The 16,552-nt window shown below is 40.6% G+C and overlaps 1 protein-coding gene across 3 annotated transcripts in view; it reads left to right on the forward strand.

Moving 5' to 3' along the window:
* Nucleotides 1–16,552, forward strand: part of LOC136866219 (organic cation transporter protein) — a 276,911-nt gene that overhangs the window by 76,922 nt on the left and 183,437 nt on the right. Inside the window, exon 1 of one of the 3 annotated variants that reach the window (XM_068226654.1) lies at nucleotides 6,677–6,775. The exons of 1 other annotated variant lie outside the window; for it this stretch is intronic. The gene's annotated coding sequence lies outside the window, so the exon portion shown is untranslated. Of the gene's footprint in view, nucleotides 1–6,676; nucleotides 6,776–16,552 lie in introns of those variants that run through there. One more of the 3 variants, XM_068226655.1, reaches the window with a different exon arrangement.

Here is a 16,552-nt window from a genome sequence, read left to right on the forward strand (position 1 = left end):
AAGCCCACAGCTACCCGACCCAAACCACGTACCGAACTCGCTCGGTATATTACGTACTAGCTCCGACCTGTGGCTTCGACCGCGCGGTCATAATTTCCAGCACTAAAACAATAATTTAAAACATGCTGTTTGAATACAGATGTACGACTTCCACCGTGTGTGTGTGTGTGTAGTGTAAGAGCTTTGGAAATAATGGCATTTACTTTCCTTGGTTATCGAGTCTTTTCAGAATATACTAAATACGCTAAATTCCATTAGTTCAAGCAAAGAAGACATCGAATAATTGTAGATAAGAGCACCTAAATCTCCAATCACACATCATTATACTTCCTTGTGTACGATATGCAGTGTGAATGGACATTTTTTCTGCCCTTCAAAACTCCGGCTACCTCTGCCGGGATTGAACCAGATATTTTGGGCTTCAGAGTTCGACACTCCACCACTGGTTCATTTTTTCCTATTTGCTTTACGTCGCACCGACACAGATAGGTCTTATTGTGACGATGGGATAGAAAAGGCCTAGGAAGCGTTAATTAAGGTACAGCCCCGGCATTTGCCTGGTGTGAAAATGGGAAACCACGGAAAACCAACTTCAGGGCTGCCGACAGTGGGGCTCGAACCCTTTATCTTCCGATTACTGGATACTGGCCGCACTTAAGTGACTGCAGCTATCGAGCTCGGTACCATTGGTTCATAGAGTGAGCTTGTATTTGAATATTTACCCAACACAGGTCAGTATATTCTCACCTCACGTTTGGGCTACACAATCCACTGAAGAATGGCCTCGCACAACAAATACAGCAGTTAACAAATGACTTTATTTTGTAGACCGTAGCATACAGTACATAATATTCTACAGGCTGTGGAAGAAGTTTAGATAGAAATATTTTTAGAATATAGATCCACAAATAAACAACTAACAAACAAAGAGAAACAGTAAACTCAGACGAAATTTGAAGAACCACTTAAATTGTGGAATACATATGAAACAGGTGAATCGCACCATATGGAAATAAAATACTATATACGGAATACAACTGCATGGGTTGACTTTTTATTTAGATACACAGCATTCCTACAACGTCAGGCGTTTTACAGGTCTTCGAATAATCACCACCGTTGCATAGCACTCGTTTCCAGGGATGTGGAAGCCGTTGAATGCCGTTGAGAGCGCCTAATCTCTGGAGGTCCACAATTTATAGGAAGGGGAGTTAGGGATTGGAATAACTTACCAAGGGAGATGTTCAATAAATTTCCAATTTCTTTGAAATCATTTCGGAAAAGGCTAGGAAAGCAACAGATAGGGAATCTGCCACCTGGGCGACTGCCCTAAATGCAGATCAGTATTGATTGATTGAACGTGTTCACGTTCTGCACATCATCATCACTTACTGCAAGATGACCAGGCCGTGGCATGTCTGTCACATTTTGTCGTCCATCTTTGAAGGCCTTGATCCATCGTGCACTTTCACGCAATCCTTGCCTTGCATTGCAACCTCTAGCGCATTCAACCGACAGCTCCTCTGATCTTGAAAGTTTGTAACACCATCATGGATACGCCCTGTATAAAATTCATTAGGTAACTACCAAAATCTCGACCGGGCGAGTTGGCCGTGCGGTTAGGGACCAAGGCCCTACACCGCTGGCTGCGCAGTAGCGTGTGACTGGGGACGCCTACCGCCATGTTGCGGGCACTCCACAGCTCGCCGAGGAGACCGTAGAATGGAATTCATGCATTATCTTACGTTACGCACGAATGAAAACACCTGTCGACAGGTTACTTTATTCCTGCGATTCAGGATAGCACGGTAAGAACAGATGTTCATCAGATACATCAAAAATAAAATGTTAAAAAGGTGCCGCATGAGAAAGCAGAAGATCCGTACGCAAATTCCCGTCAGTTCGCAAACCAAAACTACTGTACTCTTTTTAAATCAAAAGCCTCGCAGATGTTATACAGAGCAATAATTATTAGGTCTGAATAGTACCAGTGGACTGTGAAATGTGAAAGTCTGTGTCTTCCTTCACATTAATCTCGGTAAGCGTCTGATGCGGTTGCATTCCAAGCATCAGGGGAACTAAGCCATTCCCAGGTCCTAATTCATTACGCGAATGCACGCAATAAATATACCGTATAAGAATCAAGATGTTAATAACACGAAAATGATATTTATGCATACAAACTGAACACATTTACATTGTTATTGAAATAATCTCCACGAATAGTTTGGATAGCTGAATCCTCTAGATTCAAAACCCTCTATACCCACTTCCATAAATTGTTCAGGAAGTGACTTTTTCTTTGACAGGGTATTATTGAAATGGTATTGAACAATGTGTGTTATCGAAACATGCAAAGAGGATCCAGAAACAATTATAAGTTATATAAAATGTATTAAGAGGTATTAATATGCAGTAAAATCAATGTTAATTATGAACGTAGGGGGTTTTGAATCTGAAATACTAACATAGGGGATTTTGAAACTCATAATCATGAATACTGCTGGATATGGAGCATTTTGAAACTAACTCACTTTACTTCAGCTCTTACCACGAAAATGATATTAAATATAAGATCACTGAATCACATTTTATACAACTGTTTTGCATTCTTGGCCTAGTAATCATGAATACAAACTTCTAAATCACAGTCAACAATGTAACTATAAGCACTTTAATAATACTTTAATCGCTAAACATTGCTCACCTTTCTCGCTTTTCCCTAGACCTTTTCCAAGTATTTACTTGCCGCAACCTTTTTCGCCCTCTTCTTGGAGTTGCTTTAGCAACAAGAAAAGTTTCGCTCCTCATTTTTCAATAAATGATACCAAGGAAATGGACAACAAATTGCTTTTTCCTTAATGCATTAGAAAGCCACATACTATCAGAATAACGCATATTGCCAACATACTGCTTTAGAATTCTCCTGTCCGTAGTAGAAAGAACGGACAATTTGTCCTTTCTCCAGTGATTAAGCCTTTTACTTTAACCAAAATCCCGTGAATACGTTCAAATTATCCTCTGACAGTCATGTTTTACCTTCATTCGGGTCCATTAGTACTGTAACTGTTCGCTCTCCTAAACTTAACATTAGAGGAGACGAAAGTTAATACCTGGGGACACATGAATATAAATATAAACTATATGTGGCTTGCCCGCAAATTGCCACCCAAATAGAATCAATTATCATTCCATGGTTTCCCATTTCTCTATGTAATGTTTGGGCGCCAGCAGCAAAATTTATATTTACTAGCATAGAGACTTATACTTAAATCACAGGGATGGGATTTTAAATAATTAACCATTAAGTATCGCTTGAGAAAGAAAATTAACGCTACATAAAATGAACTTATTATACAAAAAATGAGATTAATCGGAAAAGTTCCTTTAAGCTTGGAGGGATTTTAGAATTTACGTTACTGAAATTGACTGTTGCTTGCTTTATCTAATAGAGACTCACCAATTGCAGCTTCCGTTGAGGTCATCTATTTTCCGTGGTTACTCGTTCCCCTCTTCTCGTTGTAGAATTGGCTCCATGGACATCCTTTCTTCCTTCTGTGATATGGTTTGGGCTATCTGGACTAGCACTCCCTAATTACCTAGTCTTTAAATTAGACATTGGCTCTGTACTTACGAAAATTTACCACCGTTGATCGTAGGAGGAGAAAATTCAGAGTTATGAATTTTTCCATGTTAGCAGAAAATCTCAATACAACTTAGCTATTCTACTGATACAATACAGACTTGTACCAAATTCCGTGGACTTGAACTAAACGTAATTCTTCGTCCAGAATAATTACTGAATATATCACAAGCCGTAGGCTTGTTTCGTCTCACCCTGATCCGACAACATAACAGCAGCTACGTACTGTGTCGAAGCGACCACTCACTGTCTCAAAAATAATAAAGAAGTGGTTCAGTGTGTCCGCGATAGATCTTATACCCGGGCTCTCCCACTCTTGGTAACAGCTCAATACCAAATCTCAATACAACGAAGCATCTGATTCGTAGATCGCATTATCATCTCCCTCTCTCATTCTTCACAAGTAACCAGTAGGCATGGCGATGATGTAGTCTTCCCGCTTGCTAGCCTCGCGCGCGAGTCGCTGTATACTACCTTTGCTAATGAGTTAAACCCTTGAGTCATCCAACTTCCCCGCTTCAAGAATAACTTTTCCGTGTACACAAGTATAAGATGAAATGACACCAACTCTGTCTCAACATTGACCATATTTACAATACATAATGAAGTCCTATCTTACATAAAATATGAATTTAAATAATAAATCATATTCTAATATATACAATATGATTACAAAAGCCTTATTTACAAATGATTGAAGTTGACTTAATATGTCATATGAATAATTCCCGATGGCGAATAATCTTGATATCGAGTGATATCGCGTAAAAGGATTGTACACTAAATTAGTATGGCTGGAGAAACCTGGACGGTTAGAGTACGAAAATCTGTGGTTAAGAGAAGATCGCAAGTGTTGGCTGCACTGCTAAGCAAGTGACGTCATTCTTATTCCTCAATATATCTGGAATTTCTCATTGGTTGATACACATAGAGGCTTTTGAAAGTAACTTGTTGTGGATATAGAGGATTTTGAATTTAACAGTGATTTTCAAGTATCTCGTTCTATGTAACTTAGCGAGTTTTGAAACTCAGAGGTTCATCAACCGATCGAACTCATCCTTGGAAATCTATTGCTATGCTTATCTGAATTTTTAAAAAATTGTCTTTAGGGAGTTTTGAATCTAGAAGATTCAGCTAGCCTGTAAGTAACAGGCGTAATAATACAACATTTAGAAAACTGGATAAGAAGACTTCAAAGTACACTACTAATGATAGTAAATATATACCTAGGTAGATAAACAAATGTCTTAAATATAGAGAATACCCTCCAGAAACAGAAAAACATTGTATACCCGAACATTAAATTAATAATCTTCAAAAAAGAATATGTAGCTAACATTAGGCCTACTATAATGATCATGTTTGTAAATGGTGCTTCTCTACCTAATAATTCTAAATGTCTCCAACAATGAAAAGAATACCTAGCTTAGTTTGAGTTTCTCTGAGTTAAATATACTTTTAGTAGTTGGTTAGGCTTAAGAGAGGAAAAATATATCATTTAGGATGCAAAATTCCCACTCATACTATTCTCATCTTAAATACCAATATTAGGCCTACTGATTTTATAATTTCGAACTGAAAGATTTTCTAAGCACAAATTAAAATTAAAAATGTATTCTAAATTTTCTCTTACAGGAGCAATATGATTCAAATAAGGAAGAAGATAAAGGAGCTTGAATATCAAGCATAGATGAATATAACAGTTAAACAGGAATTTTGATTAGTGTTTTCTAGTGCAAAGTAGGAGTCAGCCTAGTCAAACTTTTCTGGAACAGCATACTTAACAAGTCTTTTATTATAAAGGAGATGTGAAAACACGGATAATGGCATTAATAAACCATTTTCTGATAATTTTTAATAATTTAAAGCCACATTTTGACCTAAAAATAGATGGCTTTATCAAGTATTATCAGTCATATTTTCCATATTCTAGGTCCGTGTTTATCGAAATTTTAATACGGCTACACAGTCTGTAAGAACAAAATATGCGCTTTTTCAGAATAGATGTTTAGTTCTTAAGAACTGTCCCTAATGAAATGAAAAACACCAAGAAGAAGAAGCAGCCTAAACACTGAGAATGCCACGTCCATACACCCCTGAATCCACCACTCTATAGACTATTCTCGATTATGGTAATTTTATAAATTTTAATTTCTACTCACTTGTGAAAAGAAGTACCAGATTCTTTCTGATAGCGATTTGTACCATTGAAAGCTGAACAAGAGGTCACCATCGTGAATAGTTCTCCACTCCGCACTTAGGCGGACGGCTTAACTTAGGCCTACTCTCCTTTAATATCGCCGATCAACATAAGCTCGCACTTATCGCTAAAAAATAGTTGCCAGTACTATATATTGTCACATAACACAACCACTGATCCGCTAACCGATAGGAATCACCATGAAAAACACACAAGGATCTGTAAACATCACCACGTGTTAAGCATGCATTCGAAATTGAAGTGCCTGCAACATACCGATGCGCGAAGATATTCAATTCTCCGCATAGCACCAGCGCGCTCTGTGAGTCTAGATAAGTAATATTAAAGTCTTTGTTAGGCAACCCTGAAGATGGTTTTTCGTGGTTTTCCATTTTCACACCTTAACTAACGCCCCGGCCGCTTCTTTCCCACTCCTACGTCTTTCCTATCCCATGGTCGCCACGTAAAAAAATTGTAAAAAAGAAACAAAAAACAAACTAAAATCTCGCCTAAATGATATTCATATTAGGACCTCTCCCATAGGAAATGCCCTTTCATTTATCGAAAGGCAGATGCTCCTGTGGGTCTGACTATGTTGTTATGATGCAACTCGTAAGAACGAGGAAGAGTTTCACTTCATCAGAAGCTGGATTTATGCGCAGAGCTGCGTTCAGTGAGTGCTGTGTTATTCTTGGCGCAGGATCACTTGCGCGTGCCGTGTACTAAATATAGTAAGTGTTTTAGTGATCACCTTCTGTTTGAACTGTCACAACTGAGTGAGTCACACACCCCTTCACTGGCTGGTTATCCACTACTACTACCACTGTCGCCATGGCCACTCTTAAATGTCAACTGGCCCTGTCGGGACACGAATTCACAACCTTCAGTACAAAGGACGTGTACCTGAACAACTGCACCAGGTAGTAGCAATAGTGAGTAATAGCAGAACTCTATGAAAATACGCGATGCTTGACTATACTTTAATTTTTTGTAATTTTTACTACTTACACCAAAGCATTAGCTCTATTCTCGTTTCGTCTTTCTTTCTTTCTTTCTTTCTTAATCTGCTTACCCTCCAGGGTTTTATTTATTTATTTATGTATTTATTGTCTTGTTTTATATGGCGGGACTCAGGCTATGAAGCCTGCTATTCTGTCCGACCATACATACACCTACATTAAGAGTTAAATATACACTAAATTATCTACTGTTTAATATCTTAAGGTAGCAATTAAATGTTTTAATTAATGTAATACTTAGCTATGATCTAATCCTACTATGTTATAAGAAATTATTATTATCCATTAACCAGGTTTGACAGAGTTTCTTAAAGCGGAGGTGGTTTGACACGCTCCTAATTTCAGCAGGTAGGGAATTCCAAATTCGGCTGGCGGCGACTATAAATGATCTACTGTAGCCAGTTGAGCGGTGAATGGGAATGCTTAGTACTGCGGTGGATGATGATCTGGTAGGAATACTAGAAGGTGATGCTAGGTAATGGAATTGTGTGGCAAGATATTCAGGTGTGTTAAGGTTCAGTATACGATGTAACAGGGAAAGAGTGTGTAAATTTCGTCGCTCTCTTAAGCGTAGCCATAAAAGCTTAGAAAATGCGGGAGAAATATGGCTAAACCTTGGTATATCTGAAAGAAATCGAACGCATGCGTTATGTGCCTTTTGGAGCTTGTTGGAAAGTAAGGCATTCAGGTTACTGTATACTACGTCACAGTAGTCGAATGTTGGCATTACCATACTTTGGATAAGCAGTTTTCTTACATTTTGGGGGAGTAAATCTCTGAGTTTTTCAAGGGAATGTAAGGAATAAAACACTCGCTGACATATACCTGTTACATGATCGTTCCAACTAAGGTTTTTATCCATTATCATCCCTAAGTTTTTAACTGTGTCTTTGAATTGTAACTGAGTGCCTCTTAATGTTACTGAGTGGGTATGGATGTCTGTGAGTCGTGCGTGGGTTTTTTGGGTAGCTAAAAGAATACACTGCGATTTTTGGGCATTGATTTTTAGTGCATGGTTATCGGTCCACCTACATATTCTTCCTAGGTCGTCGTTCATATTATTTATTGCAGTCGGTAAGTCACGAGGATGTGCATGTGTATATATCTGTATGTCGTCTGCGTACACATGATATTGACAATGTTTAATTACTTGTGTTAGTCCTGAAATGAAGATCGAAAATAGGAGTGGCGCTAGCACTGACCCCTGTTGTATTCCAGTCTCTACAGATTGCCATGAAAAGAAATTTTCACCTGTAGATACACACTTCCGGCGATCAGAGAGATAGGAATACATCCAGGATAGTGTGCTTTGTGAGAAATTAAGAGCACGTAATTTTGCTATTAGTATGTCCGTGTCAACGCAGTCGAAGGCCTTACTAAGGTCTAGAAGAGTTAAAACAGTAACTTCTCCCTTATCCATAGCTACTCCTATGTCGTTTGTAACTTTAAGCAGTGCAGTAGTTGTGCTATGATTGCTTCTAAAATCAGACTGGTATTTGTCAAGAAGCATATTGTTATTTAAATATGCGGTTATTTGTCTGTGAACTATTTTCTCCAAAATTTTGGACAGAAGTGGTAAAATGCAAATGGATCGAAAGTCTTTGGGTTCCACGGGATTGTTGGTCTTGGGGAGTGGGCGAACAATTGCATATTTCCAAAGGGAAGGGAATATGCCGGTTATCAGTGAGGTATTTATGATGTGGGTTAGAGTTGGTAGGATTACATCTAGAGTTTTTAACAGTAACTGTGGAACAATCTCGTCACATCCTGTCGCAGTTGTCTTTATTGATCGTGCAATTTGTCTCACTTCTGTAGGAGTTACGAGGGAAAAATATAACTGTTCTCCTCCATTGTTAGTATTGCCATTGTGTAGAATTTTGTTAATCGTCTGTTCTTTTGTTGTCTCGTCAATGTTAACGGGTCTTGTAGTAAAGTATTGGTTTAAATCATCCAGTGATATTTTAACGTCAGCAGTATGCATTTTATTTCCGCCTATGCCCATTTTTTTAACGGTTTTCCAGATTGTTGTCGTGTTTCGAGTTAGCAAAATGTTCTGTGAGTGTCTTATTTTAGCATACCTTACGGCCTGTGTGGTTCTGTTACGAAGGGTCTTGTACAGGTCAAAATCGTTTGGTATTTGGCTAGTTTTAAATTTTCTGAAAGCTTTGTCTCTCTCTGTCATTAAGTCTCGTATTTCCTGCGTCATCCATGGAGCCGCAGGGCGTGTTGCACGAGCAGTGCGTTTTGGCGCGTGTTTATTAAGAAGAGCTAGCAGTTGTGTGTTTAAGAACTCCACTTTATCATCTATATTATCTAAAATATGGACATTATGCCAAGGTATGTTTGCAGCATCTTCTAATAGGGCTTCGTTATTTATACTTTTTAGATCTCGGAATGTAATTAATTTAGGTCTGTACTTGGGGCATTTAAGTGAATAAGCTAAATAAATTAAGCCGTGATTGGATAGTCCGCAAGCAGACATTTGCCCGTGGGTCAGTACTCTGTCAGGGTTATTCGTCACAATTAAGTCCAGTAATGTATGTGACGTGGCTGTGTGATGTGTTGGTTTAAGTGGCAAAATCGTCATGTTACAAGATTTAAATATGTTGATTAGTTGTTTAGTCTCAGTCATTTTGTCGTTAAGGATGTCAGTATTGAGGTCTCCTAGTAATAAAACATGCTCATACCTGGGTAGGAGGTCAAGTAAGATGTATTCAAGGTCGGTGATGTATCCAATCTTTGGTGGGCGATACACAACACTCAGTAAGCACTTTACACCTAAAGCCTCAATTTCAATGAACATGAACTCGGGCCTTGCGCAGTATTCACTAGTTGTTTTGTAAATTACTTTATATTTTAGGTCGTTCCTAATATACATAGCTACTCCGCCGCCGGCTTTACCTGTGCGATCATTTCGAATCAAGGTATAATTTTACAGGTGGACAAGAGAATCTGACAACCACGGTTTCATCCAGGTTTCCCCGTTCATGACGATGTGAGGGTTGACATTAGCAATAATGTTACAGAGTTCGTGGAAGTGAGGAATTAGACTTTGAACGTTAGCATGTACTACCTGTAAGGAATTTGGAAAGTTGTTAAAAGCATTTGTAAGCGGATTAGTACTAGGGGGCTGTGTAGGTATGGGAGCGGAGATTCCGCTCAGCTGACCACCAGTAACCTTGCCGAAAATAGAAGCATGTTCAGCACTCTCGCTTTGAGTTGCCAACCTGTACGCTTATCTTGCCTAGTTATTATATGTAAATCTAATGAAGATATAATCTAAAAGTAATAGTTTGAATAGTAATTATAGTCTAGTAATTAAAAGTCTAGTGTCTAAGTTAGTTAAAACTGTAAAATATGTAGTGTCATGTTAGTTTCAGTCTGTCGGTTTATTTGATCCTGTCCAATTCCGCTCGGCTCGACACACGATATTTCACACCATTGTGTTTCACAATAATCGTACCGTCTATTGTCCAACAATTGGACACAGAAAATCTAGTGATCGCTTCTTGCAACAGTTTCATCCTGATTGACGTGAGGTCTTCTCTGATTGTTTTGCCCGTTCCTTTCAGTTTCTTTTTAGATTTGAATAGTTCGTTCCGTTTGCGGTACGACACGAACTTCACTATTATCAGACGCGGCTTATCTGTACTCATCTTGCCTACCCTGTGACTTCTGTCTATGTCCTCGTGCGTTAAATGTACTCCAATACTGTCAGCTAGCTCAATGACTATTTTGTCCGTGTCCTCACCACTCGATTCCCGCACCCCGAACACACGCAGTGATTGCCGCCGCTGATATTGTTCGAGACCATCGGTTTTAGTTTCGAGCTGCTCCCTGAGGTCTGATATTGTCTTGTCTCTGGCTTCGAGCGCTTCCCTCATCTCCTCGATTACTTTCGTATTAAAATCTATCGTAGCTTTAAGTTGGTCTATAACGGCCCTGGCTACCTGGTCTTGTACGATGTTTGCTAGCGTGGCGAGTGTTTCCTTGTCTCTCAGAGCTTCCTGTAGGGCGCGCTTCACTGGGCTGTCCGTTGTTACTACCTTTCCTTTCCCTGGCATGGCTGTTTACAAGAAGGATTATGTTCTTAATTACTTGTGATACACTTTGAACTGGCTGTTCGTAGCACGGTGGTTTTACTTATCACTTAGTTGAAAGTTCCACACGTAAATGCCGATCTTACACCTTCAAATCACTGATAAACCTGGAGACTGAAACACACGCTACTAAGCATTGGTCGCCACTGGTGGCTTTTCCATTGGACTCAGCGAGGGATCCCAACTCTACCGCCTCAAGGGCAGTGTCCTGGAGCTGCAGACTCTGGGTCGGGGGATACAACTGGGGAGAATGACCAGTACCTCGCCCAGGCGGCCTCACCTGCCATGCTGAGCAGGGGCCTTGCGGGGGGATGGGATAGACAAGGAAGAGAGAAGGAAGCGGTCGTGGCCTTAAGTTAGGTACCATCCCGACATTTGCCAGGAGGAGAAGTGGGGAAACCACGGAAAACCACTTCTAGGATGGCTGAGGTGGGAATCGAACCCACCTCAACTCAGTTGACCTCCCGAGGCTGAGTAGACCCCGTTCCAGCCCTCGTACCACTTTTCAAATTTCGTGGCAGAGCCGGGAATCGAACCCGGACCGCCGGGGGTGGCAGCTAATCACACTAACCACTACACTACAGAGGCGGACGTCGTTCCGTCTTAGGATATTAATTCCGGATTGAAGGCTGAAACGCAGTTCTTTTACTTTCGTTAGCTGAGCAGAATGCCTTTGCTGGCAGGACCTAGTGTTTACAGTTCACTGTGTCTTCTGGTATGGGCTAGAGTAATTTTGTTACTTTCATAGATCTGTCTCTGTCTTATCCTTGGCTTTGACAACATGAAAGTGACTGGGGTATGAGCGATGCTAGTAATTCCATTCCTTATGCAACCAGTCCCTGCTATAAATGGTATGAAAATGTTGCTGATAGGGTCAGTTGGTGCATGCATTTCAGTGGACTTGGCAGACTGATATGTAGTAGCAACTATGGCTCGCGAGGAAAGCAACGGGAAACTACATCACTCCTTATTTCCCTAGTACGCCTCTTCAGTGATACCTAGGCCATCTATGACAGCTGATGGCAGAGCTATTGAGGATCCCACCAGCCTTAGCGCTGAGGACTGAACATACATACGTACACACAGCTGAGCAGAAGAGCTGTGTGATACAAGCCGTAGCGTGTCCGGTGGCCAAAGCCAAGCAATACGGCAGAGAATATTCTTAGGGTGACTACATCGTAATGCAATATCTGTAGGTACATTTAAACGTACATGAGTCGTGTTAACAGGCCAAGGTCCATAATATTCTGTTTATGCGACCGATTGAGTTAGCTGCGCGGATTGAATCACGTACCTGTAAGCTTGCATTCGGGAGAGAGTGGATTTGAACCCCAGTCGGCATCCCTGAAGACGGCTTTCCATGCTTTCCCATTTTCACAACAGGCTGCACCATAATAAGGTCTCGGGCGCTTCCTCGCCATTCCTAACCCTGTCTTATCTCATCGTCGTCATAAGATCCATCTGTGTTGGTACGATATAAAATACATGGCAAAAAATTCCTGTATATGAGTCGCGTTTCATTGTTGATTTTGACGTTCATTATGACATTAGTTCTTCACTTATTCGCAAACTTATTCGTTTAATGTGGCCAACCATCTGTCATTTTATCACTCAACTTTTTCACATAATGCAGTCTTTCCGTTTGTCTTCATTTCTGTATAGGCAGGGTCATTGACCAATTTGACAGTTGCCTGCTAGGGTAATAGGACCGATCGGGCAACCAGTAATTCTCTGTCGGTGGTAAATAACTCCATTCCCTGACAAAAGAGCTTCTCTAGAAGGGAAAATGCCCCTGAAGATCATCATGCAGCGAGTGTTCTCCGGGCTAGAGACATCCTACTAAAAGCGGGAAGTCGGGAGTGGCAGCCTCAACGTACTGAGTGCTGTCTTCCTCCAATGGGGGTGTGCCTGAAAAGAGCTGCACAACCTCGGGATGAGGACACGAGCAATGAATATTACAACAAATAGTAGGCTATAGTTTAGAAAATGACAGAGGATCCCCTTGCAAGCGATGGACTCTGGGAGGGCAGGGCCTGGAAAATTGAACGACCGATATCAAAGCTCACTCAAATGAACACCAGTAAACTAGGAATAATTGATGATGATGATGATGCTTGTTGTTTAAAGGGGCCTAACATCGAGGTCATCGGCCCCTAATGGTACGAAATGAAATAACAAAAAGTTGAAATTCATCCATTGACCAAAATAAAATTTAAAAAATGTCATGAATAATGAATGGATGGACATGAACCCAACAAAAAACAAAAAAAGCAGTGGATCAGACTCAAAAAGAAGGTAGTTAATTAGAGTATTACTGACCAAGGGACCACTTATAAAGCACAATGATGCTTGATGTCTGAAGGGGTGCTAAATCCACGTCTAAGGCCCCACAGAATGGTACATGTCGCGAGTAAAGTAGAACCATGTTATTTGTCATTTTGGGGTACTGATCAAAAGTAGCGAAGACTCACGGTGCTCCACACAAGATGGTACTCCTCACAAGTATTGTACTTCGTACAGGGAACGCAGACCTATGGTGTTTCTCACACAGTGGCGCCACTCATAGCCATCGCAAACCGGTAAGGTTCCTCACCTAGGTGTACTAGTCACGGGCGCCGGTATTCCCGTGGTGTTCCTCACATAGTGGGTACCAATCACAGGCAACGCTGACCCACGGTGCCGCTCATGTAGCGGTACAACTCACAGGCTACGCCCAGACCCGCGGTGTTGCTCACATGGGTACAACGCACGGGTACTGGAAACCACCAGGCCAGGCTTTTTACTGCAACTAATCACAAACCTATGTCGTACCTAATTTAGTGGTACTACTCGCAAGTACAGGCAACCCATGGTGTTCCCGCGTGATGGTACGAATCAAAAGTAGTTTCATGGTCCTAATTCAATCATCCCTTGGTCGCCCCTTTTAGTCGCCTCTTACGACAGGCAGGGGATACCGCGGATGTATTCTACATGTGCGTCCCCCACCCGCAGGGGGTAGTGTGTTTGGTCCGCCAGAGGTATTTTATTTCCCTCAAGTCCGCCGGCAAGCCGGTTAGGACCCCCCTATCCGCCACCTGGGACGCGCCACGTGGGAGTATCACCTCTTCCCCTGCTACGCCAGCGTAATAGGTTCGTGGCTGGAATAATTAGGGTGACATTAAAAGTAAGGACAACTACTGCATTAGCTAAGATTGAAGAAGGTGTACCACATCAAATTCTGCAGTTGGCTCGCCAATGCCAAATGCAGAATAATAATAATAAGGATTGCCGACTAACTGAAATTGAAAAGATATAGATAGACTGGGACTTGAGCATTGCTTTAGGGTAATCCACAAGAAAAGAAATGTAACAGTTTACTCCAACACGAACATGAAGTGTCATATCTAGGCTTACATTATTAACGTTCAGTCAAACTCCAAACACCAACTCATACTGTCAAAAGCTGTTCCAACTCAAGGTTGACTAGAACAGTTCATAGATTTATTTATTTATTTATTTATTTATTTATTTATTTATTTATTTATTTATTTATTTATTTATTTATTTATTACAATTTTCTTTACGTCGCAGTGACACATATAGGTCTTATGGCGATGATGGAACAGGAAAGGGTTAGAAGTGGGAAGGAAACGGCCGTGGCCTTAATTAAGGTACAGCCCCAGAATTTGCCTGGTGTGAAAATGGGAAATCACGGAAAACTATCTTCAGGGCTGCCGACAGTGGGGTTCGAACACAATATCTCCCGAATGCAAGTTGACAGTTGCGCGCCCGTAACCGCACGGCCAATTCGCTAGGTATATAGATCATATTAAGGCTTGTGTTCTTTGGCCGTTGTTGACACGATATATTGTATCCTAATGGCACATGAGAAACCAGATAAGTTGAGTGGGTACTGGTTATAAAACTTACCTATCGTTCCTGTCCTTTCTTCACCTGGCTACATCGTCGAAGAGCGCGTGTACAGTCCTGTGGCCTTAATACACATAACGAAAAGGTTCTTAACGATCTAATTAAACTGAAAGCGTCGTTGTGTGAGTAAATGAGAAACAAAGTAAGATAAACAAATTTTAATGAGCGAAAGCACAAAATGAAACTATAAAAAGAAATTCAAAATTACACAATGCGATTGATTTAAAATACAAGGTAAATTATAGGCCATGAAGTGGCAATAAAATAACGAATTTATGGAGACCGCGTGATAATTGCTTTTGTCTTGAGGAAATACGATAAGTTTGAACAGGCCCTTTGTATAGAACGCCTTGGCACAATATGAATGATTTATGACGTTAAGAGCAGTAATACTTCACAGATTTATAAATTATCACTATCAGAAATTCCCTCACATACGGCATATATTTACACATGTTCATGAAAACAGGACTAATTTTTACCTCCAAAATCACAGAAGTTAAATGTGAGCCCAAATCTCGATAAGTTAAGAATGGGACTGAACCCACAACCACTGGGTAGCTTGCGTGCGACAATACTTTCTAACGACAAAACACATGACAATTCAACAAAGTACAAACAACACAAATAAGAACACAATAAGACAACGCGCAGTTAAAACAGCGCCTTCTGCGGCACCTGAAAATTAAAACAAGCTAAATGGAAAGAGATACATTACACTCGCAGTCTTCTTAAAGAAAGGATCGCCCCCTCTCCAGAGAGTTCTGGGCTGTGTCATCGACCGCACGCAGAGTGGGATGGGCAAGGTCGTCTCGAGCCGAGCAAAAAGGAAACGTCAACAGACCCTTCTACTCGGCCTAGTTTCATACAGCTGACACTGTCTCGACATAATGGGGCATTTGAATCTTCCGCTTCTCTAAAAGCAGGTATACTTTTGGCTGTCTGGGCCTCTTCATAATTCACATGGGATCATGCTTTTCTCATTCACATTAAGGCCTATGTGCCTGACCTCTTCTCGGGTCTACTTTATCAAATGAAAACACTTTCATATACCAGTTCTTCACAAAATCTACGGAGTATCATCCGTACAATGTAACTCTTTGACCCTGAGTCCCCGGTTCAGATCGAGTGCGCAGTTGTGGAAATACTTTGCCTGTAAATGTAGAAAATTCTTTCCGATTCGAAGTTGCAAATGCATGCACACTGTTTAGGCCCTTTCTCTGAAATTCATGCACGCACATATAATCATGCCAATCCTATATTTAAGTTATCTAACAACTTCGTAATAAAATCCCATTCGACATTTTAATAGCAGAACTTTCCATTTTAAAGACACTGACTGTACGACTAACTACATTAACATGCATAAAAGAATAAAATAATGTATTTACATGGTAACAAATCTAAGTTAGATCTATCTCCCTCATAACCCCCCCCAAAAAAACAAACTATAAACACTGTCTACACATGCAATAGTCCTGTGAATAATAACTAGTTGCCAGAAGGGCTTAACCAATATCTTATTTACATTGAAAAGTTGCCGGAAGGCTTAACCAACACTTTATTTCCATTGAAAGAAAACTGTCTGCGAAACATTAGTCCCTAACACATGCCAAACACCTGTTCAACTCATCTTATTGCTGGTGACTTCATGGCGCCTCCATTGCGGACACGGCTATTC

Source organism: Anabrus simplex, chromosome 3 (genome assembly GCF_040414725.1).
Source record: "Anabrus simplex isolate iqAnaSimp1 chromosome 3, ASM4041472v1, whole genome shotgun sequence".
Lineage (NCBI taxonomy): Eukaryota > Metazoa > Arthropoda > Insecta > Orthoptera > Tettigoniidae > Anabrus > Anabrus simplex.